General features: G+C 43.8%; 1 protein-coding gene across 2 annotated transcripts in view; it reads left to right on the forward strand.

The window, feature by feature from the left end:
* Nucleotides 1-22,885: 22,885 nt before the first annotated feature.
* Sox5 (SRY-box transcription factor 5) overlaps nt 22,886-27,526 on the forward strand; it is a 1,007,323-nt gene continuing 1,002,682 nt past the window's right edge. Inside the window, exon 1 of one of the 2 annotated variants that reach the window (XM_028891773.2) lies at nt 22,886-23,055. The gene's annotated coding sequence lies outside the window, so the exon portion shown is untranslated. The remainder of the gene's footprint in view (nt 23,056-27,526) is intronic. The other variant, XM_028891774.2, reaches the window with a different exon arrangement.

The raw sequence follows: 27,526 nt of genomic DNA on the forward strand, positions 1-27,526 counted from the left end.
AATACAAAAGAGAAATAACATGGATACATTCAGAAGCTGCCATTTAGAACCCCATGTCTTGCTGACCCTGTGCCCCATCTGTCTCAGGTGCACACGAAAAGCTGCATTCCTGTAGGCTCGGGGAGCCTGCCTCACTGGGACTTGTGCAGGAAGGACTTGTGGGTTTTATTTCAGTCGATGCCAGCAGTGCTGCTGCCGAGGAAGTGAGTGTACCCAGTAATAGGCCTGAAATGGTTTGAATGCAGGAAGCAATTGTCCTGCTCCAGGAACCGGTTGGAACAGGCCTGGTATGTTCTGTTCTGCTCTGAAAGTCTGTGAAACAGACGAATAAGATTGCATTCAAAAGGGAACCATGTTTGGGTGAGGAAATTCAAACCCATTGCCCATGTGCTGTATTTGAAATATTCTAGAGAAGAGATGGTCCTTGGGTCATGAGAATTAACTTCACAGTATGTATCATGCATTTGCAAGATGGTTGGAAATCCAACATATTCTCATGAAAGGCAGAGCCAGATGTGACGAATGGATGTTCCAAGGTGCTAGATATTCAATATAAAGAAATACCTGTTGTCTGAACTTGGAGTCACTTTTTTAGAGGACTTCCCTAGCTGGGGAAATTCAGGGATAGGCTAGGAAACCTAACCCATCTTACCAGTAGGACACAGGCAGGTAACTTACTCCCTCTAAAGTCAAACAAATTGCATCTGATAGTCTGATGAGATGGACAAAATACATTTCTGCATTGTTCAAATGCCTTTCTTTCTAAAATAATACAAATGAGCTCAGTGTCATGGGAAATAATGAATGAGAAACTGTGCAAACACCTCCATTATTTAAGATTTAGGTCCCTTCCCAACCTGGTGATTGGGAATCATGTATGACAAGAACTTACACCTCATGTGGACAGTTTTCTTCTGTGGGTCTTATTTCAACATGTTCTGCTGTGCCAGAGTATGACCTTTGATTAATTAATTAATTAATGACAACCCAGCAGACTACAGAAGCTCCAAAGATGCCTTTGAACCTTGTCACACTCTGTTGATGAGGACTGTAGCATGGAGAGGGTATATTAAGTGTCAAGAAGGGTTTTATTCTCCTGAGTATTAATGCTACCTTGGGAATATGCAGAGGAGGGAGCGTCCACACCTAAGTCTTGGTTACAATTTTATAATATACCCCTCATATAATTTACACCCCATTAATTAACTTAGACTGTTTTTAATCATTGCTTCTGATGTACTCTATTAAAACATAAAGGGGATGGTGTGGAAAAGGGGACAACTCTCAAAAGATGACACATAGGAAGGAAAAAGGTGTCCCAGATTAGAGCGTTGGGAGGAGTGATACACTGTGGGTCAGTGATGGGGCATGGGAATTACATCACCAGTGTTATTGTATTCAAGGATGGAGCCCCTCTGCAGGCATGCTTGCACCCAAGAGATATATGTGCCTGTGAATACATACATGTATATGCAATACATGTAATAGGGCTGTGGATATCATGCCTGTGATGTATATACAACCTGGTCAGCATCACAGGGGTCTCTGCTTAGAAAGCTCCACACTCCATTAAGTGCTCTAACATTTCAGTATTACAATTTTTAACAGTGTGCTGGAGAGAAGGCTCAGAGGTGAAGAGTACTTGCTCCCTTCCAGCTTTGCAGAGGACCAAGGTGCAGTTCTCAGTACCCACATGACAGCTGAAAACCATCTGCAACTCCAGTTCCAGGGGATCTGATGTGCACGTACATGACACACACTTAACAAAACATTTTTAAAAAATATTAATGCTTTTTATGAGTCTAGCAAGATTGCTCAGTGGGTAAAGACACTTGCTGCCAGGCCTGACCACCCAAGCTTGATTCCTGGGACCCACACAGTGGAAAGAGAGAACCAACTCTTTAAGTTGTCTTCTGATCTCTGCAATCGTGCTATGGCAAGAACTTGTACATGAACACACACATGGACACACACATAAATACAGACACACAAATGAATGAGAAAAGTAGGAAGTGGTTTAAAAACAAGCAAGCAGCAGCAACAATAACAAAACAGGAAAGGAAAAGAATATGTAATCTTTAATGATTTTGAACAAAGTACACGTAGTTTTCTATTGAATTCCACATATCCATGATGGGGACTATCTGTGCGTGCGTGCGTGCGTGCGTGCGTGCGTGCGTGCGTGTGTGTGTGTGTGTGTGTGTGTGTGTGTGTTCTTTATTGATTCGATAGCTCACAAATGATGGGTTTCATCATGGCATTTTCAAGTGTATAGATTATTTACTGTGACCTTATTCCTCCCACCCTCCCCAACCTGCTCCCTCCTCTCAGAAAGTTCCTCCTTCCATAGCACATATTTTCTACTTTTCTCCCTGCACTCACCCTCTTTTAGACCTCCTCCTTCTTCCTCTTCTGCTTCACGTCCTTCCCCAGTCACTCATACACACAGAGAAGAAAATGTGTAATATTTGTCCTTTCGAGTCTGGCTGGCTTTCTCGCTCGTCTTCCTTCTTTTCTTTCTTCTCTTTTTCAATTAATATTTGCTTAACATAATGATCTTGACTTCCACCTATATTTCTACAAATTCTATAAATTAATTTTGCTTTACAGTTGAATAAGACTGCATCATGCATATGAACCATATTTTCTTTATCCTTTCATCTCTTTGTGGTTCCATGTCCCAAGAGAATACATGTATTATCGTTTGTATTATCTGTCTGACTGGAGGACTCGCCTCCATTTCTTCTATTCTCCATGTCCCCCTCTCCAGGCTGTGGATGCCTCATTATTTATTGGTTTGGCTGTCAGTTTTCATGTTTTGAATGTAGGTAAACATATATTTCTAGGTACAAGGTTTGTATAATACACATTCACTCCCATTTCCCTTGATGACATGTCTTAGGGATTGTCGTATGGGGAGCTTATGTGACTGTGATTGACACCTGAAGATTACCACCGGTATTTACAAGCCATCCATGAGTTCCTGTGCCTGGGATGTGAGTCATCTGGACTGAAAGAGCTGGACTGTTTCAGAGCTGTGGGTGCTCTCCCCCTGGTGCTGCTCAGTGTGGCTGTCAGCTCTCTTCTGGCTGCCTTGACCAAACACTGCTCTCTTCTTAAGAGAATTCTTTTCAACGCAGAGGTGGAAATAGAGAGGCAATGCCGTTCTTTCTACCTACTTTCTTCCATTGGAATTAAGTGAGTTCTCTGGAAGCAGGAGACCTCTTTTTAATTTCTAAGTAGCTGAAAACACTGTTTTGCCAGCTACCGGGATTCTCCTCTTCCCAGGAATTGCTGCTCATTCTGGACTTTGGATTTTTATGGAACTTTACGAAGCACTGGTGGTGTTCTTCTGCAGTATCTTCTCCCTCCTTTTTGATGTGCGCTTATCTTCAGATCTGAGCATGTCAGGCAGCTTCACGGATTAGATCCTAAACCCGCTTTACTTTCTCCTCACTGATGCCATGAAGGCAATGCTAATTAAGGCAATGCTCGCACAGAATTCTCTTCCCCGTTTTGGTGGTTTGTTAGAATCTCTGGTAATTGATCAGATCTTCATTTTCTTTGATCTTTGAAAATACTTGTTTCAATTCATGACTCATAGACTCCAAAGGAGCATACGTAATAAGGTTTTGAGGCAAGATCTGTAATCTGTCCAGTGACAGAAGACTTATGTGTGCCCCACCCAAAGCATTTCCAAAATGGCTCAGTGTCAGAAACAGCTCTTTGTGGAAAAGTAGTCATTCATGAACCCAATAATATTTCCTGTTTACATAAAAATGCAGTTTAGTGGCCCAGCAATGGTGGCACATGCCTTTAATCCCAGCACTAGGGAGGCACAGTCAGGCAGATCTCTGTGAGTTCGAGGCCAGCCTGGTCTACAGAGTGAGATCCAGGACAGGCACCAAAACTACACAAAGAAGCTCTGTCTCGAAAAAAAAAATGCAATTTAGCTAACTGGTTTAGTTATTGTTGCAAAACTGTTTTTTAAAAAGTTGTTAATTTCTCTGTGTCTGTGTGCTCTGTGAGTTTATGTACAATCACAGGTATGCAGTACCCACAGATGCCAGAAGAGGGCATTGCATCTCCTGGAACTAGAGTTATAGGTGATTGTGAGCAGGCAGGTGGGTGCTGGGAACTGAATTTGGGTTTTCTATAAGAGCATTTTGTGCTCTGAACCATTGAGCCATTTTTCCAGTCCTTAAGAATCACTTTTTTTTTTAAAAAAAAAAAAAAAGGCTTTTAAATCTTTTATTTTATGTTTTGCATTTCAATCTTGATCAAACTATGGAATGAAATCCTCAATAAAATATGCATTTTAAAAACAAGTTTTAACAATGGTTTCTTAAAAAAAATTAAACAGAATAGTAACATATTCCAAGTTTCTTCTCCAAAGCAAACTTGGTACACAATGAAAGGGAAAGTGACTAAGGCTGGTGGTCTTCTAAAACAGTAAAATCAAGCTGGAAATCCCTGCAGCAATGTAACTCCAGTTTTGGGATGTTCATGTTTTGGTGGAAGAGGGTCACCATCTTTTACCAGATTTTTAGAGGGCCTCTGTACTTCCCAGTGGGCATGGAAGAATCTCCTGATAATAAAAAGTAGAAGAGAGCCGGGCGGTGTGGCGCACACCTTTAATCCCAGCACTCGGGAGGCAGAGCCAGGCAGATCTCTGTGAGTTCGAGGCCAGCCTGGGCTACCAAGTGAGCTCCAGGAAAGGTGCAAAGCTACACAGAGAAACCCTGTCTCGAAAATCAAAAAAAAAAAAAAAGTAGAAGAGATTAAGGGTTTAACATTTATTAGTAAACAATTCTTTTGGTTTTGAATACTGTTTTTATTCAAATGCTCTTGGTGCTAACTGAAAAAATACACACTACTCACTTTTGATAAAAAAGTCAACTTAGGATTTAAAAAATTCTTAATTATTTTGCAATGCGCTTTTTTTAAAGTGCTTTAAATTTTTAAAAAATATTTATTAATTTATATATTTATTTGTTGTGTGTCTCTCTGTCTCTCTCTCAGTGTGTGTGTCTGTGTGTTCATGTGCATGCATGTGGAGGTCAAAAAACAACCTGTGGGAGTCAATTCTCCCCCTCCACCTGGTGAGTTCTGGGGATCAAATGCAGGTTGTTAGGCTTGGTGGCAAGTACTTTTACCTGCTGGGCATCTCACCAGCCTTATCATGTTCTTTTCAAATTATTTGGATCTGTGGAATAGTTAATATATTAATTGATATAATTCTATAATTATTTTCAGCCTGTTGATGTGGTGAATTAAAATGACTGAGTTTATTCTCTCTCTCTCCCTCCCTCCCTCCCTCCCTCTCTTTCTCCTTCTCTCTCTCTCTCTCTCTCTCTCTCTCTCTCTCTCTCTCTCTCTCTCTCTCTCTCTCTCTCTCTCTCAGGTGGATCTCACTATGTAGCCCTTCCAGGCCTAGAACTTTATATGTTATCTCCAAACTCATGGAGATCCACCTGCTTCTGCCCCAAGATTGATGGGATTGAAGATGTGCACCACTACATCTGCTCGTATATACTGATCTTGACTGGCAGTTATACTATCAGTGTTTGAAATATCACCTGTGCTTTCCTGGCTTTTAGGGTTTCTGTTGAGAGGTTTGATGTTACTCTGAAGTGTATGCCTTTGTACCTGAGTTAGCACCTGCTTCTCATGGCTTCAATTGTTTGATTGTTAATACTGTTTCTTCATTTTGTCCTTTGGGTCCTTGGCTGCAATGTGGCATGAAGGAATTCTTCTCTGGTCACATCTATTTAGGGTTGTAAGTTTTACTGGTGCTTGGATACACAGTTCTTTTCTGTCATTTCATTGGGTGTATTCCATTTACCTTTAGTGTTTTTAAACTTCAGTTCCTTTCTCCACCCATGGATTCCTAGGTCTGTTCTCTTCATCCTCAGAGGTCTTAGATGTGTGGTGATCTAAATCATATACTTAGATACTTTTCTTATTTATGTTTTAATGTAGTATTTCCTTGATCTCATCCCCTATCTCAGTTACTTCCTTTCTTCACCTTGGTCTAGTCTGTTGATGATATTTTATACTACTCTTTATTTAACTTATTAATTTTTAATTTTCAACACTTTTGGTTTTTTGTTTGTTTGTTTGTTTTTGGAGACAAGGTTTCTCTGTGTAGCTTTGCACCTTTCCTGGAACTCGCTTTGGAGACCAGGCTGGCCTTGAACCCACAGAGATCCCCCTGCCTCTGCCTCCCAAGTGCTGGGATTAAAGGCAAATCTTAATATCATCAATGGATTTGTCCCACATTTTGTTGATCTTTTCACCCATGTTGCTAGATTTCTAGCGATTTCTTACCTCTATGACTGGCTTTCTTCTCCGGGTCCTACACTGCTCTCATTACTTCATTCATTGGCTTGTTTGAATTCTCTGACGTATCAACTAGTTTTGCAATTAAACATTTGAATTCTTCCTCTGGTAGGTGGTGTGATCTTTGCAGGAGTTTTGTTGTCTTACCTTTTCATGTTTCCTGTGTTTTGTGTTGTGATTCGCCCAGTGTTATTTGTGAGTCCTCTTAGTGAGCAGTGCATTCCTGGTGATCTAATCCCCAGTACAACTCAGAGAGCGAAAGAGAAACTTGTGGATGAGGATTCTTTACCTCCTCCCTCTGAGCCACGTGGCTGGAGCTGTGAGACAAGGACTCAGCTCCCTCCCCCCCTCTTTTTTTTTCCCTTTCAGGCATCTGTTGTACACTTTGTAAGTTTCTGATGCATTTCTCACCAGAATGGTCTCTATTCCTTGCTATTCCTACTCTTTTATTTGACTGCACACATGGTGGCAGGTCTCATTCTCCGTCCTACTAGGAACTTAGGTTGAGGATGTTTATGTCTGTGTTCACAGGGGGTGCTGGCTTTCTGCTCTTGTGTCTTATAATATTTTTGCCTGGTTTTAGTATGAGGGTAATCCTGGCTCCATGGAATTCATGGGGGCAGGGTAGCCATTCTGCTTCAGCTTTCTTATTTTATTGTTAATTTCAGATATGTGTATGTGTCTGTGCACATGCATTCAGGTACCTTTGGAGAATGGAAGCCAGATGTATCAGATTTCCTGGAACTGGAGTTATAGGAGGTTGTGAACAGAAGTAGTGAACATGGGTGCTGGGAACTGAGCTTGGGTCCTCTGTACTAGCAGCAGTCACTCTGAACCACTGAGCCATCCCATGCTTCTATTTTCTCGGGGAGATTGTGGAGAAGGTGGTAGCATTCCTTCCTTGAATGCTTGGTAGGATTCATCAATAAAACTATCTGTGCTTGTTGCTTCCCTTTGGAAGGTTCCTGCTCATCTGTCCAGGTTCCTGCTCATATGTCTCCTTAGCAGACATATCTATTTAAGTTCATTCTATCTCCTTGCACACATTTTGACATGTGGGCCTTTTGTAGACTTGATTTATTTCATCAAATTATCTAATTTATGGATTATAATGGCTCATGTTATTTATCTATTTTTTATTTCATGAGATTGGTAATGTTTTCTCATGTTTCATTTCTGAAATTAATAATTTATGTCTTTTCTTATTATTCTTGGAAAGCTAGGCCAGAGAATAGGTTAATAATACACAGCCAGCTTTTGTTTTTGTTTATTTTCTCTTTGACTCACTATTTTGAATTTCACTAATTTCTGATATTATTACTCTTATTTACATATTAATTCAGGCTTAATTTTCTCCACTCTTTCTAGTTTTCTAAGTTAAGCTAAATTATTGGTGTTTGAGCTTGCAAATTTCCCTCTAAGCATTTCGTTTTCCATGAGGTATAAATTTTAGTACATTAACTGCCTGGTTAGCTCAATTGGTTAGGGCATGGTACTAGGTTATAGTAAGCTGTGATGTCACTTTCAGTCAGTTGGGGTTGTTTTTAATGTCTCTTAAATGTCTTCTTTGATCAACACATGTCTTAAAAGTGTACTTTTCATCTCTATTTGTATTTATAAATGTTATTTTGAGCAATAATATTCATGTGAACTTTATTATTTTGTCTGAGAAATACCTTATAATGATCTTTAGATTTTTCTAATTGTTGAGCATTTTGAGCTTGAAATGGGGTCTGTCTTGGTGCATGTTACATAGGAGCTTATGATGGTTGTATCTGCCCTTGGATGGACTGTTCCATAATGTTAATTAAATCAAGTTGAGTAATACTGCCATTTGGGTCATTTCTACCCTTGCTTATTTTCTGCCTATGGAACTCTTGATTATTGACACAGTGATGGAGAAGTCTCAAGTCATTGCCTTGAATTATTTTGAATTTGATTCTGATGATAAATGAATAATATAAAAAATCATAATCCATACATTATATAATGTAGCTGAAACAGAACAAATTGCTTTTGAATTATGTTTGAATTTGTCTGTTTTTCTCACTATCAGTTTTTGTGCCGTACATTTTGCTGCTCACGTTAGATGTTTACATCCTTAGGATTTCAGTCCTCTTGGAGAATTGGTCCCTTTTCATTTTGTAGTCCCCCTGGATTCCCACTAACCTTGGTTTTTCTGGGGTTGAACTTGTTTGAAATCAATATAGCCATTCCAGTTTCTCATCCTTTTACTCTTGAGTCTTGATGTCTAAAGTTGAGTTTCTTTTCTTTTCTTTTTTTTGTTTTGTTTTGTTTTTCGAGACAGGGTTTCTCTGTGTAGCTTTGCACCTTTCCTGGAACTCACTTGGTAGCCCAGGCTGGCCTCAAACTGACAGAGATCCCCCTGCCTCTGCCTCCCGAGTGCTGGGATTAAAGGCGTGCGCCGCCGCCGCCGCCGCCGCCGCCGCCGCCGCCGCCGCCGCCGCCACCACCACCATCTGGCTAAAGTTGAGTTTCTTATAGACAAATGTTGTAAATCTCCTGGTCTTGGTGTGTGAGAATCAGCCACGGAGTGAAATAAGGCCAAAGGAAAGAAGTAGCTAGCTAGAGCACTATAGGATGAAATTTACAGGAGGACCGAATGACAGAAGTATGGTCCAGAGTGTCAGCAAGGTCCCCGTGCTTTGGGCTGGAAGTTTACACACACAGGCAGGCAGGCAGACAGACATGCATGCCAAGACAAAAGTTATCTCATCTAGGCCATACTGTACCTGCTTATCTCCAAGTTGTGAGACCCAGGCACATTTCTGGTGATGGAGTATGATCATGAAGTTCTCCTACTTCTAAGGAGATTTTTAGTCTACTTGTAGTAGGCTGGGAAACTATATATGGAAAACCAACTAACATTCCTCAGGGGCAATCATGGAAGTTACTGCTCATGTGGACTGGTCAGATCTGGTAAGTCCATATTTAGGTTTTTGTTTGCTCATAGCAATGTTGCCAGAATCTTCAAATCACTTATTGTTCTTGATTTTATTTCCTTTTCAGAATTGGGCCCCCTGAGTGTTCTTCCACTCGTCTCTGTTTTTAGTTCTTTAGCTGTGATCTGAGGTTTCTGCAGTGACATCCTATTACGGTGGTGTTAGGATGTATGGACATGTAGGAAAGTCCATACAATCAGATAAAATGCACTCTAGATTGTAATCAGATAAAATGAACCCTATATTCAAGGATTGAAATACTTGTAAATTTGTCTTCTCTGTTACAATTTCTCCTTCCCATGTCCCCTAACCTCTGCTCCCTTCTCTGGCTCTAGGGCTGCTAACTATGGTTTATCAACTAAGAGAACTGAAGAAAGGTAAGAGTGCTGGAATGGAGGGTGCCATTCTCCCAGTGGCCACGAGGCTCTGGTGAAGTCTTTCCTCCGTTATGGAGGAGGCTCTGGGCACACGGTTTTTCTGTGGTTGGTTGTAGACCACTCCTGTTGGAGCCAGAGCAATGACAGTACACCGTGAGAGCCTTGTGGGGCTCCTCCAGGCAAAAATCTACCAAGGTGAGGGGAACTCATCACTTCCCGGGTGGTTCCCACATGGACTCCAGTAATTCACCAGTCACCAGTGAGTCCTCTCTATAAATGCACAGATCCAGTGTCTCCAGTTCAGGGAGGTGGTCACCAACTGTGACTCTGAACACCCCATCTATGCCGACTTTACCTGGAGACAAGAATTCTGCATGACTCTCAGAAAACTCCTGGCACTTTATTTAGCTAAGTTTCTCTTTTAATTTTGTTTTTGTTAAAGCTTTTTCTTACTTTAAGGATTGGAGTGATTACTTCTTAGCTTTCCCAGCATTAACTGAAGCCAGAAGTCCATTTGGAATTATATTTCATACTGTGGACTTCTTTCTGGGTGTTTATAATTGCAAATTTACAAGGTGTTACAATTGTAAGATAATATAAACTTTTCTTTACACGTTGTTTGATTTTTGTAAAGATGTGTTTTCCCTTTAATTCTGTGGTTGTCTGTGTGACTGTATGCACATATGAGTGCAGTATCTGTGGAAGGCAGAAGGTGGCGCTGGATTCCCTGGAGCTGGAGGTAACAGGTGGCTGTGATCTGCCAATGTGAGTTACTGGGAAATGAACTCAGGATCTCTGGGAAAGCAGCAAGCAGCCACTGAGTCATCTCTCTAGTCCTTGGGTATTTGGGTGGTCAATACACACTGCCTGGGATTTAGCATTATTTTAACATTTCTAGCATTTCTATATAGAAGATATTAGGTAGGTAATCTTAAAACAGTTTCTTGCCCTGTTTGTACCCCAGATTCCTTGTTGATAATAGAGAGATAATTATAAAGATTAAAAGAGATAATATACATCATAGCTTAGCAGAGTAAACACACACAAGGGTCCTAAGTCTTATTTTTTTTAAGTTTTATTTTATGTGTGTGTATGTGCATGCATGTATGATGACAGTGGGTTTGGGTGTCCATGGAGGCCAGAAGGGAGTGTCAGATCCTTTGGAGCTGGAGTTTACAACCATTTGTGAGTCACCTGATGTGGGCACTGGGAACCTCAGTCTTCTGCCAGAGCAGTGGGCTCTTCGCTACTGAACCATCTCTTTAACCTGAAGTGTTCGCATCTTGTTATCACTTTTATTGACTGTGCTGCTCTCAAGACAGAGAAAATCAAGTTAAAGACACTTTCTGAGATTCACTTCTTACTTCCAGATTCTCCGTGCTCCAATTCCCTGCTCTTTGCCCTGAGCCAGTGGCTAAGGTCTGGGGGCTGTGGGTTGGCCTCTGTGACTTGGCCAGGCAAGGTACCACTGTCCTTGTGTGCGGGCCACAGGTCACGAAATTAGTTCCTCTGAAGTCTAGCCTTTCCTCCCACTTGCCAGAAGCATAATGCAGCATAGTCAATTGTATGAATCAGTCCGACATGAAAGCCGCCCCTGGAGAAAGAAAGTTTTCTTTTCTGCAAAGTATCGAAATTAAAAAAGAAGTGAAAGGCTTTCAGCTGTCACTTAAGACAGAAACACTGTATCTTAGAAGACCACCTTGTTTACTTAAATGTTATTTTCAGTGTCTAGGGCTCTGCTGAGGTATTGGTGCTTGGAAGGCAGACAGGGTGAACGATTTTAAAAAGCTCTTGCATGATTTGGAGCTGCATAACCGTGGACTCATTTCTAAGATTCCATTTGCAGCAAGGGCAAGGCTAGCAGATCTGACAGTGCCTTAGGGGAGTTTTCTCCTCTGCAAACCGTGGCGCCGAATGATGATGAACTCGGATGCAGATCCTGGCCCACAGAAGGAAATTCAGCGTTAAAGGGGCTCTGATTCTTAAAAAGTCTCTGTGTGGACTTCCCCTTGTCTGTTTTAATGCATTTGTATATGGAGGAGAGAATAGATCCCATCTTTGTGTCTTAATTTCTAATGTTTTTCTTGCTTTTGGTTTTTTGAGTCAGTTTCACTTTTGTGGTGATGTTTCCCTTCTCTTAAAGGTGTGAAGCCTTCCACAGATACGGAGCAGTCTCCATGCTTCAATGACGGTTTGCTCTTTGTGCAACATGCCGAGAGGCAGCAGGTGTTTGTCTAGCCCAATCTTTTCCAGTCTCATTGAAGGCGGTTGCTCTGGCGGGCTGGAGATCACTGGATTGTGTGCTTGTGTGCACAAAGCTCTGGGCTCTAAACCCGGCACTGGACATGAGAGCACATCCCTGTGACCCCAGAAGGAGGCAGGAGGATCCAAAGTTCAAGGTCATCCTAGGCTACAAAGCAAGGTCAAAGATGTTCGGGTCTACTCAGTCTCAAAAATGAAACAATGGGTAAATAAGCAATTAAGCAAAGTTGCCAAGAATCAAATTCTACGACTTCATTATTTTTGTGAGTATACACTACCGCTATTTTGACAGTCACTGAAGTTTGTAAGTCGGTAGAGTTTGATACAATTGTCTTGAAAGATTACCGAGTATTTTTGTAGCTATCATCTGTGATCTTTATAATAGTAAGTGAACAAGGTAAATAGATAACTTAACATAGACTTAGCTAGAGCTGGGTCTGTGTGTTCTTACAGTGTTATGGCCTATTGAAGCAGTATCCCTAGGAATAGATTTTTAAAAGTACTCTTAAAATTTAATTCTAAATGTGTGCACATTCATGTGCATGTGTGTGGAGATCATAGGAAACCTCTGGTTCTCTCCTGTACCTTCTGGGGTCAGGGTCAAACTCAGGCTGTGGGGGCCACATGGAAGCCCTCTCCCTAGTGAACCATATTTCTGCCTCTGGGGAAATAATTTTATACCACAGCCTGATGCATGCTGTTGAGGTGTTTGCAGGGTTTGGTTCTCATCTCTCTAGAAATTTCATTCTAAAGAGAAACAGACAAAGCTTGCCCTTTGCATGCATAAGTTTGGCTGGATGTCGGGTCCAGCACATGTGAAACTGACTGACCCTGAACTAGTAGAAAAAAACCTTACCATTTGTGGAAAGGAATTTTTCAATGCAGTCCCAAGTCTGTCATAATCACCACACACTCTTTCTTCTTTAAACACTGACTGCTCACCAACTTTTGGGGTGTTGCTTCTTCCCATAGTTCCCATCTTGCTCCTGTAGGATTCCTGACTTCTTCCAATGAGGACAGGAACCTTTGCTGATCACAGCATCTCTGGCACCTAGAATGACTGCTGACAAGCCAGTGAGGTTCCACATGTCCTGTGGTGTCCACCCCACCCCCACCCGTGAGGCTTGAGGGTCATGTCTCTCAGGTGGCTGCAGTGCTGGCCCTTCAGGAGCTTCCCCGCAGGACATGGCGCACCCTCAGAAGCAACGTCATGGTCACTCCCTTGAAGGTCCTCCACTGTGGAGTTGAAACCGTATGTGCGCTGGACCACTTCTTAGCACTAGAGAGGCTACCATAGCTGGGCCGTGCACTCTCGACACGGGACACGTCTGTGGTCTATGAACCATCTTTATCTGGGATGCTGTCAGACACACCATGACTCTCTCAGAACCAAAATGTAGTTGGCAGGCCATTCAAGGTGATTTTCAAATCCGGGCCTTCTAACGTCTTCTTTTATGTTCAGTATTATCTTTAGTTCCAGTTTATTTTATTCTTTATAGAATGGAATGAGTGGTCATTACTTTGTCTCAGAAAACTGGACACTTATTCAGTCACTTTTATCCATCCTCTCCTACTTTCTGGTCCTATCTTCGGTACTTGAGTCATTTCCTTTCCCCTGTAATCCAGATTTGCTTGGGTGTTTTATTTCTTAAATGTTGAAATGTAGATATTTACCAGAAAAACACAGCCCCATTGACTACGTCATCTTGTAGAATGTGTCCATCTTTGGTCACAACCTGAAAGCACTTTGATTCCGCAGCCCACAAGCCCTCTTTGAAATGACCTGTCCCCTTGTGTTTTATCCACATAGGCCCAGAGCAGGAAAAAGGCCCTTCTCCGATGCTAACTGGAAGACTTGCCATCTTTTTGATAGCCAACTCAACACCCCAGGACCTTTTAGCTGTGCATATTATTGGAGACACGTCTGGAGGCAAATTCTCCCATTTTAAACAATGCTGCGCTGAAGTCTGCCCTTTGACCCCGGCTTGTTTTCGATCTCATTATTTCTTTGGGTTGAAACTGTTACAGTGCTTTTATATATCACAATCTTGTTAAAGTGAGAAGGGCATCAATGGCCCCAGCTATACCCAGGTAAGTACCCAGCACTCAGAAGCTGCCTGTATTACATGCATTGAAAGTTAAATTAGCTAAACATTTTTGGCTGCATTGTGTAGTCAAAGGGGTGGATGGGGTAAGGGAAATGGCTCTTAAGCAAATCTCCTAAGCAGATTCCATGTGACTTTGCCTGGGGAGCCTCCAGAAAATATCTGTTTACCCTAGATAGGGCACTGAAAATAGACCAAAGGAATGATGCCCCCCAAGTCTGTCTCAGTGAACCAGTGTGTCACTGGTGCTGCCTATGGGAGCATACACGAGTTAAAGGCAGCTGCTTCAACCAAAGCCTGCCCAGAAGGAAAGCTGCGCCCTTGGCTCCCTGCTCAAATGATAGCAGTTCCACGGAAGTCTCTGCTCCCCAGCCGAGCTCACTGCTTATGTAACCTTAGGGTAGGATCTAGTGAGTCTTGTAACTTTATGAACTTCCTGAACCTTGTAAGTCTGGTGGTGAAGTCACATGAGAACACCCTCTTTCCCCTCTCTCTGGGAGAGATTGTTTACATTCTGAGGAAACAGCTACATAGTAGTAGGATAGTAATCAAATTGATGACACTATCTCACAGCATGTCTGGAAAGAGTCATTTTGGCTATGCAGACAGCTTCATATAAAGTCCATTAAAGTAATGTGGTTTTTTGTTTTATTTAAACTGTTGATTAAATTATAAATGTAAGCCAAACATGACAGTATATGCCTGTAATCTTAGCACCCCGGGTGCTGAATGAGTCCCAGGTCTGCCTTGGTTACTTGGTACGTTTCAGGCCAGCCCTGGGTCTAAATAAATAGACAGACAGACAGACAGATAAATGCTGATGTAGCTCAGTGATAGTATGCTTACCTGGCATGCGTGAGGCAGTGGCTCTAATGCCTGCTTCTGCAGAGATATTAATTCCATCAGAATCCTGAGAAGACAGGGCCTGGAGGGCCCGGATAGCTTGAGATGGAGAAGTGAGCTGTGCTCTTTAAACAATCTGCAGAGATTAAAGCAAAGACATTTTAGTGATTTGTTTTAAACTGCCTTCTTTGTTGTGAATGCTTTTCCAACTTTAATTTGCCCAATATATTTCATCATCTGATATTAATTATAGTGGATGATGTGATTGTTAACACCTTACTACATATCTGAAGAAGTAAGAGGGGCCAGTGTCAACATTTGTACACAGATTCAAACACTCACACACTAGTGGGACTCAAACTTATAATTCATGACCTTGGGCTGACAAGATGGCTCAGAGGGTAAGGGTGTTGACCACCAAGCCTAAGAACCTGCGTTTGATGCCCAGGATCCTGCATGGCAGAGGAGAGAACCGATTTCTCCCTGTTGCCCTCTGAGGCCCCACCTCCCACTTCGACATACACACATATGTGTGCACACACAATTATGACCTTGATTGACAGCTCTGTTCCTGGCCAGTACTGGAGACTGAACCCAGGCACAGTAGGTAAATGTTCTACCTCTGAGCTGTGGCCGCACTCTCAGGCTGGCCTCAATCTTTCTGTGTGATCCTGCCTGGCTTCTAAGTCCTGATTCTCCTGCATCATGCTTCTGAGTGCTGGGATTATGTGTATGTGCCTGTAAAGGTCTAAAACATCAATTGTTTCTTCTTTTGCTTATAAACAAATTCTGTGGATGTATTTATAGGAAAAATACTGTAACAGTAAAGAACACAGAATATATTACGAGTGCTAAGCTTGGGGGCAACTCATATATTAAGAAAGACAATTAAATAGTTTCTCTTTATTCCTGAAAATCTCATTTATGTATACAATGAAATCTGACATATTTTCTCCTTCCAACTCTTTCCATGTTTCCTCAGACAATTTCATGTCTCTATAATTTTCTTCTTTTAAATTTTCTGATGAATGTGGGGCATCCATGGGAGTGTGAGAATACTACCAGTGGCCATATCCTCAAAAAGAGACTGATTCTCCCTCCTCAGAAACCATCCACTCCCAATAGCACCTCAGCAGGACTGGGTCCTCAGGATCCTCTACCCTACCTTTGCTGAGCTTGGGCAGGGTACCAATCTGCTGTGAGCTCATGGCTGTAACAGCTACATCATGTCCAGAAGATAGCACTGCATGGCACTTCCCCCATCTCTGGCTCTTACACTCAAGAGAAGCAATATTAACATTTAAGGTCCACCCTCCAATACCGTCACACTGTATGCTCATTATTCAAAGTGAAGGATGATGAGTCAAATTGAACGAATGAATGAATGAATGAATGAATGAATGAATGAACAAATAAATAAACCAACAGCCCTGTAGGTTAGGGGACAAGCTGTGGCGAGCGCACATTGTTGCATTTGCCTAGAACTAATTTTGTCATTCCCTCTGGTTCTCATCCCAGGAAGGAAAAAATTAACAGTGAGTGTAATAAACCCCTTTCACTAATGAGAGCAGCGTGGTTGTGGTTTGGAGTTTATAAAGTATCCGGGCTTTCTACATTATTTCATTTTTAAAACTGTGTCTGACATAAAACGTTCTTTCTAAAATACATACCCAAGTGGATAAGTTTTAAAAAAATTAGATTTACAAAAACATGTTTAAGTGACCTCCCTTTTCGGTCAGCTTTAGCTACAGAAACTATTGTCAGCAGTTTAACCAACTGTTCTTAACCAGTTCAATTTGGTCCAGCTCTTGGTTGTTAATACCGCACTACCAATCTTTAATTTGCGGCACCACAGGGGAACGTTTAAATGAAAGAACACTCAATTTCATAGTAGTTTCTAAATGAAAACATATGTATCTGTAATCGGCTTCCAAAGTTGTTGTTTTTTTTCTCAATGAGAGCTTAGTGTGTGGCATCTCAGTCACAAGGGATTATAGTTTTTGTTTTTATTTACTTTTGAGGCATTCACTATGTAGCCCAGGCTAGCCTGGAACTCAGTATGTAGGCTAAGCTGGTCTTGAACTGCAATCACCCTGGTTTGGTCTTCTCAGTTCTGGAATGCCCAGCATGGACCACCATGCTCAGAGATTTTATTCTTACTGTTGAGTGTGTGATATGTGTGCAAGGACAAGTGAGGGGACAGCGTCTGAGAGAGGCTTCTCTCTTTTTTTACCAACTCATGTCTTTAGCATGCTTTTACTTCCTCAGCTGTCTCACCTTGGGAAGGGCATCTGAGTGAGTGGCAGGATACTGTAGCTCAGGCTAGTTTGAAGTTTACTGGGTAAATCGAGCTGGCCTTCAATTCACAGCAATTCCTGCCTCAGCCTCCCAAGTGCTGGGATAATAGGCAACTTTTTCCAGTTTCTCTTAAGGGGCTCATTAAGTCAGGATAGTTAACACTCAGGATGTGTGTCAAGATGAGGTATGCTGGGAGATTATAAAGCATGCTGGGAAATTGTGGTGTATGCTGGGAGATTGTGAAATATGCTGGGAGCCAGTGAAGCATGCCTGGAAGCTGTCTCTAGTTACTACTGTTCCGTATATGACACCAGAGGTCATCTTCAGGGAGAGAGGGGGAAAAAAAAAACAAAAAACCCAAAACTCGAAACAGTTTTATAAAGCTGTGGATTTTGGAGTTCACTGCCCAGAATTGACGTGAACCTCACTTCTGGAGAGGCAGGTGAGAACAGCAATGGAGTGAACAAACCATTCCTCTATCTCAAATTCTTATTAAATGTTTTAAGGTTCCCTTGGAGGGAGGTCAGAGTTTTGAGTCCATAATTACTGAACTTACATCAACATTTAGCGTTATTCTCCTGCTCCTGGGAGGAGATGGGAGCATGTCCCTAGTTTAAGAAATCCAACAGCCAACCCGCCCCTGGGAAGGGGCTGCATTTGCTGTCTTGCCTTGCTGTGGCTGCCCTTTTCTTCTCAGGGCTTTCTATGCTTCCCTGTGGGGCTGTGGGCTGATGGCTGTCTCCCCCAGGGCTGTGTTGTGGCTGAACTTCCCAATGCAGAGTTTGGGTGACCTGCCTGGGTCAACAAAAGAATGGAAGGTGACAGGGCGTGGGGTGTGGCCCTGGTGAGCAGAGTCTGGGCTCTGTCAAGGACTGCCTGGAGCTGCTAGGTCGTCTCCACAGCTAGGACTCTCTGGCACACTCACCCTGCGTTTTGATGGTGAGAGGCCCTCCTGAGAGGAGAAACAGCCATCCATCTTGGGCTTTGCAGTTCCCAAACTGGGAGATACATAAACCTCTTTTTATAAACTACCCTGTGTCTGATATTTTGTTGTGGCTACAGAATGAATAGGGACTGTATTCCTCCTTTTTCATTTTTAGATTCACAAGTACCTTCTCTCTGATGTTTTAACACATACAACTGCACTAATCTACCAACAGACCTTGTGCACATAGGTCAGGAACTAATATTGCATGCCAATAACTAACATTTAATAGCACTTCCCCCATATCTCTAGCTGCACTGGAATAATTCAGATGGCCATAACATTCTGTCTTGAATATCTTAAGCACAGGGGACTTTTCATTCATCCATAAGTGTTTCCCGTTGCTATTAATATGATTTCTAGCTATGTGCAGTTTATGTCTGTCCATGAACATATGTAGGTACATTATGTGCATTAATATATGTGTGTATATTCTGTGTATATATGGCGATGCCTATATGCAATGTCACTCATTGCTTGCTTTGAACCCAGGCTCTATTCCTTTCTGTAAAGCCTTCTTGAACTTACATAATTCTCCATGTTGCTTCCCGTCTGTGAAATGATAGGAGTTATGTAACTCCTATCATTGCCTTGCCTTGAGGGCTCACTTACCTTAGCTATCCATTCTTTCTCAGACAGGATCTTGTTATGTAGTCCTGATGTCTTGAAACCTGTAATGTAGCCCAGGATAGTTTTGAACTTGTGATCTTCCTGCCTCAGCCTCTCAAGTACTGTGGTGACAGGCATGTTTGAGCACATCTGGGTTTGCACATCATGTAAAGAGCAGTGACCATGCAAGTATATGAATTTCAAGGTTTAAATTTTTAAATATGTATTAATTATATGGGCAAATATGTGTACACATAATATATAATTATTACCTAGTCTATAAAATAAGACAATTCAATACATATTGTTTGAAACCTTGGATACACACACACACACACACACACACACACACACACACACACACATATTCCACATATGGTACACATATAGTTTCTTGGGAATTTCATAGTTATCCAAAGAGCAAGGCTCTTCTTGTCTGGAATTTATGTAGTAACTTTTGTATTTTACTTCATTGTTGTTACAATGGGAACTGAGACTGGAGTTCTGTACATGCCAGACAAGTACTCTACTAATGACAAGTTCTCTACTCATGAGCTGGAACCCAACATTAAATTTGTCATCTTAAGTTGTACATATATAATGACCTAATATTTGCCACTGCGGGCTGGCCTTGGCATGATATGGGAGGAGTCGAGGGGAAGCGGAACGGCCTGTCTTGGAGCTGGCCAAGTCTGATGTGCACCCTGGTGCTGTGGCCTTTGCCGAGTCCCTGGGCCTTGCCACGCTTCCCTTCTGCAGAGCAGGGATGTCACACTTCTTGCAAATCTGTGCTGTGAGGGAGAGAAAGGAACACATTCAAAAAGCATTTGGCTAAGAACCCAGGATGTAGTACATGCTTGATAAAAGGGAACACTGATGTTCAGTGTGATAGCCCCACTTCAACAGGGGTTTGTTTTTCAAGCTTAACACAAACAAGAATCCTGCGGGAAGTTTTGATCAGCTCTGCTGTTGATGTATGACGACCATGGCTTCGTCTGGAGAGCATGTGGTCTCAATAACCGGGAGCTGCTCTCTCCCCTCTCCATCAACCCCGTTTCCCTGTCAGTGGGACACCTGCTTGCCCCTGAAGCTGGAACATGGAAGAAGCAGAAGTAAGGCATCTGAAGAGAGGCCCTGGCCTTGTTCTGGTTGGTTGGCTCGGGCCAAGCAGGGGCCCTCAGAGACCCATGGGGACAGAATCTGCTTCGTTCCCTTGTCTTCATATGGAACATTCCAGAAAGCCCAAACCCCTGTGGAAATTAACGCATGTATGGCAACCCCTTTACAGAGGTTACAGATATTCTGATCAGCACAGTGAGGGGCCATTATTTTGTAATTGGTCCTAATTTGCCTTTTGCTCATTTCCTGGAGAAACTAGGCGTGACCTTCAAAGAGACAACTTTGAAAGACAACTATCAGGAGAATAGACAGTCCTTCATGTGGCAAGAACTGCTTATTTTCTAAGATTCATTTTTATTTTCAGTTGTGTGCACGTGTCTGTGTCTGTGAGCGCAGGTGCCCAGAGGTGTTATATCTAATTGCAGCTGAAGTCAAAGTGGGAGCTTCCTGATGTGGGTGCTGGCAACCCGACTCGGTCCTCTTAACACACTCTTGAAGGCGGAGCCATCTCTGCAGCCCAGAACCCTTTCAGAGTAAGAGCTGCACTTAGACAGAAGGGAGAAGGCAATTATCACCAAGCTAGAAGGTCACACCTGCAAATGACTGACTAGCAGCTGGAGGGACAGAGAGCCTGTGGAGAAAAGGGACACACATGGAAAGTGTTTTATTCAGACACAGATTTGTTTTTTCAGTGTGGGAGGCCACATTAATCCAAGAGTTTCATATTTTTATTACGTGATTATTATATTTTCAGCTCTCTCATTAATACTTATGGGACTATAGTGAAGGTGTTTAAGGATGCACACTGAGCAGTGAATGACCACCTGGTTTATAAAGTCTTAGCCCATGGTAATTCATACCCCCCCCCAAGCTCTGGGCTTATTGGATTGTTCTCTTAATCACTGGGCTCTGTGCTATCAAATATTTGTTGAAGGGGATGCTTTTCTTTGTGGGAGTGGATAATGGTTGTGTTTACACTTTGAAATTTCTGCCTCCAGTTATTAAGATTTGCATTTCTCACTTTTCTTCCAAGGGAAAGGTGTTTAGCCATTTTTAGAAAGCAGGTACGAAGTAATCAATTGCCAAAACATCTCCTCCCTGCAAACTTTCCACTCTAGACAAGTGCAAAACTCCCAAGGTATTAGCCATCCACCTACCAAGGGTGGGAGAGGCAGAAATCGAGAAGCACCTTTTCAAGCTTGTGGGTGTCCTGGGCATCCAGACACTGTCTGTATGGCTTCGTAACAACTGCTCTGTAGACAGGAGTCAGGGAATAATTCTGCCAGAGAGAGCGGGCCTTTGACTGGCAGGTTCTGAGCCTGGTTCCCAAGCTGCTCCAAGGGCTCTGCTCCGGGGGCACAAGAACAAACAGCAGGGTCATAGATCGCTGGGCAGCGGGCAGCATTGGTGCACTCTGGGAAACGCTGGGGGTGCCTGGGGACACAGTGCAGGCCACAGATACTCTTCCCAGGGGCATCACAGACGGTCATGGAGAACACACAAGTCCACGAAAGCCAAAGGAGAGGAGGGGGCAGCCAGAAACAAACAAGCAAACATGTCGCTAGGATTGTTTTATTGGGCCCCCTTTGCCATCAATTCCTTCCAGTGCCTTGGTCGTGGCTACCCAATGACCCGCTCCACTGGGTCGCTGCAGGAGCGCTTTCTCTGCCCAACCCTGTCTAGAGATTTCTTGGGGATCCCCTCCCCAGCCTCCTCCTCCTGGCAGCTGTTTTAAGTCAGTGAAAGCAAGAAGAGCAGTGCTCAGCCAGCGGCAGCTCAGGAGCTGTCAGCGAACAGGCTTCCATCAGCCCGGCAGCTTCTGCCTGGGGCGGCTCACCCACCGAGTTTCTGCTGGTGGGTGATGTAACTCGCGCTCCCGAGTGGCACAGCTCCGGAACTCAGTGCCCAGCCTCATCTCGCCCTCAATATCAACCTCTGGCTCTTGGGCATCCGGTGATATATTTTTTTTCTTGGCTGAATGCACACAGAATCAAACCACTTTAGCCGCCCCAGAGGTGGAGATCAGAGGGCTTCTAAACTTTCCTACCACCCCTCTCCCCCAAAGAGTGGGTGAGTGCGGAGCGCCCGCAAAAGGCAGCAGCGGGGGACCTGGGTGCAGAGCTGGGCTCCCGGAAGGCACTAGTGGCTTCAAAACCCGAGCCTCCAGGCGCTCCAGCCAGGGTCTGCTGACCACCTAGAAGGTTCCACCGACACACGCAGACCCCCCACGCGCGTGCCCGCGCCATCCGGTGAAAGCCTGTTTGCACACGGGGGTGGGCGCAGGAGGGACAGGGGGTGGTGGGCGCAGGGCGAGAAAGAAGTTGACAAAGGGGACTTGACCAGACACGGTCGCGCAGGAATAGACGCGAGCTCCCCTCTCCTACCGCCTCCTTCCACTCCTGCCATTTCGTCTTTAAGTGGAGGGCAGATTAAAGGGGGAAAAAAAAATTCCTGCACGGTGTGGGTGATCGGTGCGTTATTTACAAGCCAGTTAGGCTGCAGCAGAGCAGGAAGACCGTCAGGGTTTCCTGGGCTTCGGATGCCGGCGCGCGGCCGCGGGCAGGAGGTCAGGGTGGACCCCAGGTTCGGGGGGGACGACCTGCAGCAATCCCGGCCCCCGCGCCGCGCCGCCCCCGCCCGCCGCACCCCGGGGCGCGCGCCGGCCACGGTCACCGGCGGCTGGAGCGCTGCCCTCGCCTCCCCATTGTTCCCACTGTCTTTTTCGCCTTTTGTTATTTATTTGCACCAGCATTGTGTTGTCTCCGAAGCCGCCTCATGACCAGCCGAGGGATTTCACTTCGTCCTTGAGAGAGAGAGAGAGAGAGAGAGAGAGAGAGAGAGAGAGAGAGAGAGAGAGAGAGAGAGAGAGAGAGAGAGAAAGACAGAGAGACAGACAGAGACAGAGACAGAGAGAGAGCGAGAGGGAGCCAGAGGTTGGGGTGGGGGGGGTGGAAGAGAGAGAGAGAGAAAGAGAGAGGGACAGGCGCGCACACACACACGCGCGCGCACACCCCACACAAACACACCCCGACACAGACACACACACAGAGTGCAAAAGGCGAGCCGCCCCATCCCGTCTCCAGGGTCCTCCGGGGCCCCCGCCCGCCGCTGCGCATCCCGCGTCAGAGGAGCGATTAACCAGATCCGGTAAGGTGCGTGAACCGCGGCGTTTTAACTTTGTGGCGCGTCCCGCTGTGGAGGTGCCGGTGGCGGGCAGCCCTCCAAGGCGCCCTGCTCCAGCTGGAGAGCCGCGCAGCACCAGGGAGGGGGCGCGGGAGTTTGCTCAAGTCCCGGGAGGGGGCTGGGCCCGGCTGCGGGGGAGGCTGCGGGGGGCGCTGTCATCCCCTCCCCCTCCGGGAAGGAGGGGGCTGCGATCCGCGGGACCCGGCCAACTTTATCTGGGCTGCTGTTGGAAAGCCCGTGTCCTGTTGCCTGTATTGTTTTCTAAGTGGTGGCGGAGATGCGAGGTGCAGGAGGCAATCAGTGCAGGGGGGGATCAGCCCTGGGCTAGCCTTGTGTATCTCCAGGGGACAGACCCTCGAACTTGGACAAAGCCCCTGCGCCTATCTGGAATAGAAAGCCCACTCTCAGCCCACCCTATCACCTTCAACCCTATCTTTTTGTTTCGCTTTCTGCAATCTCTCTCTCTACTCCTCTTCAGTCCTTCCCAGAATCTCAGAAATAAGTCTCATCCTTCTGGATTCGAGACGTTTCAGAGACCGGAAGCTTTCATTTTATTGCAACTTCTCTCCCCCGCTCTGTCTTTAAAGCCCCCTTCCTCACTCGGTGCAGAGTATAGACCGCTCACGTGCTGGGTTACTCTCAGCTCGCACTTCACAGCCACGGTAGTAAGAAGTAAAGAACAGAGGTTATGCGGGTTGGAAGCAAGTTGAGTCAGTTTTTGGAGTTACCGATCTGTCGGCCTCAGATCTGCGGGACACAGTTCACATATTTTAGTAGTCCTCTTGCAAAGTGAATCTATTAATAAACAGACCGGCCCGTGCTGAATATCAGAAGGCGCTGGTCTCGGTGCCTAAGTTGAGAGTGAGGAATGTGAATTTATTTCCAGTCTTCCCCAATCAGCTAAAGCAGGTCAAAATGAGGAAGTGTGTGGTACTGCAGAGCCCACGCTTGCTTTCGGAGCTAGCCACCCGGGATACTCTGAGTGACTACTGGCTTTGCTGCCTCGCAAAAGTTTTGAAATTTGTTGTAACCCAATTGAGATGTTCATAGTATCCAGATATCCAAAGGGGTTTGTTAAGAAAGGCACGAAGAGATTTCCCCAGAGAACCCGTTCTGCTCAGCACAGTTTCAGTCAAGGGCAAGACAGAGGAAAATCTATGGGATTTTGGGTAATAAGTGTGGGAATCTGCAAACAGACTAGACAACAGTGATTTGTTTTCCTGGTGTCCATAAGTAATGGTTCCTAGTATCACACACACACACACACACACACACACACACACACACACACACACACACACACACACACACCAATGAAGCTGCTGGTGGGAGATTTGTAGACAAGGGACGTTTTCAATCAGAAAAACCAGTTTGGGGGCTTGATCTCCAGGAGTGATTAGGTTAAGGGCCAGATGTTTTTTTTAAAGTACACGGAAATGTTCTCCCCCGCCACAAGTTTGACTTTTATAGCTTTTAAAAGGAGGACAATTCATAGTCTGTACAGAACCACTAAATTTTGATCTGTCTCATTTTAAAGGAATCCGGCTGTCTGAGGATGGCTGTTTGCGCAGATAGGAGAGGAATCTGTTTTCAGAAGCAGATCCAGGGAGCACAGTTTCTAGGGGGTGCTTCTTCCTGATTTAAATATAGCTCCGAGGCCAAAGCCTAGATAAATTCAGCCAGAGTGATTTAAAACATTAAGCACTTACATCGAAAGTTCTCCTGGGCACCGTGCAAAATTCTCTTGGAAATTATGCCATCAACTGTTTATTCCTCAGAACTCAAGGAGATAAAAATCACAAGCATCACTTAAAAACTGATGCAATCCAGTCTCGAATCCTCAAACTGTTAGAGATTGCTTTTGTTTGCCTAAAAGGTAGATCTTTCATCACGAAAGTTGTTTAAAAAACATTTAATTGTGGGGGTGGAAAGGGATGCGCATAATTTAGTTATTTGTGTTAATTATAGAGTAGCATTCTAGATAGAATTTCTTTTTCTCCTTCCTTCTCTTCTTTCCAGTGGTCTGCTTATCCTATTCTAGAAGCTTTCTGTTTGCTCTGGAATTTAATATATTTTTTTCTTCTGTATCCTGTTTGGATGGGTAGTGCTGATCTACTCTAACATAGTATAAGCTTCTAACACTGAGAGAAGCTTTACTTCTTATCACAGAAACACTGAGTTAGTTTTGTTGTATTTAAGTGGTCCTGGCTGGATGCATGTTACATGCAGGCCTCGCATCTGCTAGGCTTAGTTGGTAAATCACCAGGCTCTTGAGGTACATTAGTTAACTCCTAATTTTGTACATGTAAACACACATCCTGCTTAGACTGATGTTTGGTCCTGTAAAAGAGAAAATGAATAGTCTTTGAAGAGATTCTTAGAGCACACAGAGTAGGTGGTACATGAAAAGAGTGAAGTTCTTAGCCAGGTATAACATCCCCCCCCCCCTTTTTTAGTCCTTCTTGGAGTAAGGTATAAATTTAAAAATTTCAAACTTTCTTTTTTTCAAAGAAAGGAATTTGACCTCTTGCAGAAATGTTTTCTTATAAAGCACACTTTAAAATATGATATAATGCATGTGCATACAAGAATGTACCATCTGTGAAAAGCTCCACCCTTTCACCAGGTGATAAACAGTCGGGGTCTTCAAGGTACAGTCAGAGCAAATACAAGAAGGGAAATGGGAAGAAGAAAACTCGTGGTTCTTGATTTCTTGAAATCCTGGATTTCAAAGAGCAGAGAATCCTGATGTTAAGTGTGGCTTGGACCTGATAAGATATGATTGATTGGTAGAGCCTGCATGATTCACCCAGTACCCGAACAACTTGAGTGGCTGGGGATGGCATAGAGTTAGAATTCTGACAGTGACCTGGAAACTATTTGTCTAGGCCTAAAGTAAGTGTACTCTCACACAGGGAGTTGTTGTTGTTGTTTAAGAAATGCAGATTTATTTTAGAGGTGGAAAATGTGCTTGTCTGTTTCACATAAACTATAAACTATATCCTGAACTTAGATTTGTAGATAGTTAATAAAGTAAAAGTCCAATTTTGTTCCAAACAATGTTTGAAAACACCCGTTTGTAAATTGTCTACATTTGAGTCTCATATGTTAATGATTTGGGCTCTGAAACTTATTTCAGAGAGCCATTTTGGTTTATCTTCAGAAACACCACACAAAACTGTCTAAACAACCCTGTAAATAAACTGTTCCAAATGCCTCAATTTGGTGAATGAATTAAAGAATTATGGGTCTTAATCCAATTATGATCAGTCTTGCAGTTCCATTTCCCATTTGGGGGAGTTGGGACAGTTAATGACTATGAAGTGTGAGTGGGGTCTTGGCTGTTCATTCTCTCTCTGTGTGACAGAAATGTCACTTGTGCCCATGTATAAGGAGGGTTTGGGATGTGCAGAAGTGACTTACTCTGGTGAACCAAGATTTAACTTGCCTGAGAAGTTACCACTGAAAGAAGAGTAAATGCAGTTTATGGAGCTTGGTAGCAAGGGCCTCACCTTCTGCTGAAACCAATGAACTTGGATGTTGTCATGTGACTCGGGCTGTAGACCCCTTAAGGGCAGAGAGCAGACACCCTGGTACATTAGGGACTTGCTGTTGGGCCACATTGGGATGCTTCTGTAGGGCTTTTCATAAATGTCATCAAATCCAATTTCCTGGCGTTAAAATTGAGTTAAGGTCAAATGTAAACTATTAGGGGAGTCTGTTTGGAGTTGTTTTCTCCAAGCTCTTACCCTTTTAGCTGTCTTAGGTAGGTGCCTTTGAAAACTCTCCTAATGAGGACCTCGAGTTTCAGGAAGGGCCCTTGACAGCCGTCCAGGTTGCTTTGATGAGCCCTTCCAAGATTCCTGCCCCATTTGGCCCATTTAAACTCTGGCTCATAAGCTAATTAATTCAAAGGTATAAATAGTTCATTATGGTTTAATTCTCTGCTTAGATGATATTATCACACATACCCCCATTTGTTATGTTCTTCCAGTTTCTCAGAGAAAGGACTGTGGAGATTGCAGGGATAAAGGAAAGCTGGAGAAACTCAAAGTTTTCAGTGCTCTTCAAGTTAGACCGTAGAGGCAACTGATTGTCCCACTTACAGCTCAAGATGACCTTGAATAGGGGCAGCATGATGATAAAATTCAAGGGAAAACTGAACTATTGAAACAGTGTGTCTTGCTGAGTAGAACTGGTGGTAGAATCTGTCTCCAGGTATAGAGTCATACATTCCTGTTGTTCATAAGTTTCAAAACCTAAGCCAACTAACCAACCAAACACACAAACAAAACACCCAAAGACTTGCATGTATCTGTGGCCTTCAGTTGGTGTTTAACTACTTCATGGTTTGATGGTGCCATTGTCCATGGTAGACAATAGTGCAGTGGTCATGGGCCTAGGGTACTCTAGCCTGATATCTAGTTGGTATTCTCTGAC

Source organism: Peromyscus leucopus, chromosome 3, assembly GCF_004664715.2.
Source record: "Peromyscus leucopus breed LL Stock chromosome 3, UCI_PerLeu_2.1, whole genome shotgun sequence".
NCBI lineage: Eukaryota > Metazoa > Chordata > Mammalia > Rodentia > Cricetidae > Peromyscus > Peromyscus leucopus.